Here is a 3,259-nt window from a genome sequence, read left to right as displayed (position 1 = left end):
AATGATAAATTAGTAATATTTTAATTTATGTCTCATTCTTGTCCCATCTTGTTCCACCTATTTTGGTGGAATAAGAAAAAGCCTCTTTTGTCTAACGTTGTACTACCTTGTCTCAGTTCTTATCTCTGTCTAATGTCGTATCAAACGTAGAGCAGTAAATTTTCTCTTGTCCCATGTCGCTCCAACATGGAACAATGAGTTTTGTTCTATCATGTCCCGTCCCATATACTTAATGTAGCTTTACGGTTTTTGGAAACTCATCAAGTTTAAGAAATCTATTTATCTCGTTATAAAAAATATAAATTATCTTAAATATATAATTAATTTTCTAATTAAACAAATTATTTATTAAAAAAACGAATATTTTATCTCTATAATTTGATATCAAGATCGATAAATATATTTCTTCAATTTTTTTTTAATTCAGTTTCAAATTTTCACTACTGAGTATATCCATGTACAAATATATTCGTACAATATTTTTATTGTAGTACACAACTTATTAATATATTTAAACTTTATAAAACTAACTCAAAATCAACTGATTAACATGTTCAAATACAAGATAAATGTTAAACTCTACTAATACAACAAAATACTCATAAAACTAGTACATAACAAAAGACTCTCTTGTTCTTTCAAAATCACACAAATGTATACAATAAAATCAAAAGAGAAGTAAATTTACAGTGAGAATCGTAAGAAGAGATATGAACCACTTTTAATCTTATGTCCACCTATAAATTATGCTTTAGAACAAATGATCTGATGCATTTTCATGCAATGTTGACATTCAATTAGAATGAATTTAAGGGTCAAGATCTCCTTTCATATCATTTTCACCAGAACCCAACCCTTATATTATATGCATACACTTTTAATACAATATAAAAAGAGAACAACTTTGGAAAAAAAGAAATTAAATAATTTCTTTATGAAAACTTCATGGAAGAAAACCCATTTACGCATGCCCGACCTGACTTTTGTAATGATACTTCAATTCTATTATTTTTACTCATAATTAATAATTTGTAAAGTGATTTTCTTAATTAATTATATTATTATTATTATTATTACAATTATTATGGCTTCATCAAAGGCATTCAATTTTAGTTATGAAATGGATATGATTGTTGGTCACTAATTGTAGTGGTTAGGGATCAACTTAAGCCCTATATCAAAATATACTCCAATATTGATTATTTCTAACAGACGTTTTTGAAAAACAATGGATAATGCTCGATGCCTTTCAGACATCGAGCATTATCAAATTGCATCGAGGATGGAGAGATTTTATCGATCCCATTTGAGAAGGGTGTAAGGTACTTGCAACTAACCAATCTTTTTGGATCTTGAAAAGATTTTGCAACTTTGGGAGAATAACAAATATCAAGGACCAAATTTTAACGAAAGATAATTTATTAAACTAGGGGTTGTTTGTTTACCTCTTGATATTAAGAGGCAGTCTCTGAATCGTTAAGAGTTGAATCTTGTTTGGCAAAAGAAAAATCTGTCTCTTAATGGTTCTAAAATCCTCTGAATGATTTTGCATCATGGACCTTCCTTAACTATTCAGGGTCCTAATTTTCATTGTGAACAATTATCAAACAATTATATTTTATTTTGCACTATATCATGAGAGTCTCTTAATCATTCTGACTACTTAATTATTTTGCACCGAACCATTCAACAACTACCAAACAGCCCTTATAATTTTGGTCTCTATGGTCCGTCAAAAATAACATTTTTCATCCATATAGTTTCGAAATTACAAGATGGTCATCATGGTTTTTAAAAACGTCCACATTTAATCTATTTTTCTCTAACACCCGTTAGAAAATTCCGTTAAATAAGAAACATTTTTATCCTTTTATCGAGTTTTTGTCTTTACGATTTTGTTCCATGTGGGTTTTGATTTGATAAAAAAAAAACCGATAAAAGACAAAAATATCCTTCATTTAACAGTCATTAAAGAAAAGAATCGAATTCATACGTTTTTACAAACTACAATGGTCATCTTATAATTTTAAGAGTCTAAAATTTATCGTTTACTCGATTTTTTAAAAAGAAGTTTTTCTAATATAAAAAACACAAATATTTAATTAAAAAAATTGAAGTGTTTAACACTTCCATTAACGAATTTTTTAAATAATAAAGTATTGATATTCTTTCTAATCTTTCCACAGCCATTGCGATCGCATTTCACAGAAACTTCATGGGAGAAAAACGACTGCGCATGCTCTTACTTTTGATGGAATTTGCAGAATTTTGGTCCATTTTTACTTTGTTTATTCGAAAATAAAATTATCATGTTTAATAAATAATTTAATATATAAAAGCTATGCACAAAATGAAGTAAAAATGTTAGCGTGTCTTTATAACTCAACCAATAACTATGTCAGTATCATGGTAGAAGAGTATTCGTGCAATACAACAAGATATATCTTTATTTTAATATTTTGTTTTATTTTTAGTCTCTATTTATATAATACAGTTATGTGGTTTTGAGAAAGATAATGTCTTTACTATTGAAGAAAAATACATTTGAAGATATCATAAAATTTTGAAAAAAATATATCGATATTAATATCAAATTAATTATTTAAAAGTTTTATTTTTTATATAATTTCTTTAATTTAATTTTTTTATTATAATTTAAATTAAGTCCAATAGCGAAATAATTTATATTTGGCTTAACAATATAATTTTTATAAAGATAATGATTTTGTTTCAACTCAATAATTATTTTAATTATATTTTAGATTTTTTACATTTAAAATGAGATATTTATCCTATATTTGATTATATTTATCTGCAGTTAGTTATACAAGTTCAAAAATGGAGCTTTAATAAGTTGTACTTACGTACAATTACTTGTATTATTAAATTTTAAGTAATATGTATTAATAAACAGTACTTTATACATGAAAAATGAGTTTTAAAAGTTTTTATCATATGTTTTATAATATAGTATAAATAATTCGATCGAATTCTTATACTATAATATTCTTGAACCTTCCCAATTTAAATCATTTTTCTTTTTTGTATGTTATGTTTTCCAAAAACTTTTTTATTGGTTTTTTTAAAATTAAAATTTAATTATTCTTGTCAATAAAAATAAAATATTCTATATCATACTCGTATATTTCCTATCTATACTATATTATAAAGCATTTAAGAAAAACTATTAAAAACCATTTTTTATGCATGAAGTACTGTATATTGATGCATATTACTTAAAATTCAAAATTACAAGTAA

Source organism: Cynara cardunculus (genome assembly GCF_001531365.2).
Source record: "Cynara cardunculus var. scolymus isolate 2C chromosome LG 10, CcrdV1, whole genome shotgun sequence".
NCBI classification, from domain to species: Eukaryota; Viridiplantae; Streptophyta; class Magnoliopsida; order Asterales; family Asteraceae; genus Cynara; species Cynara cardunculus.
The sequence above is the reverse complement of the archived record's forward strand: the minus strand, read 5'-3'. Positions refer to the sequence as shown.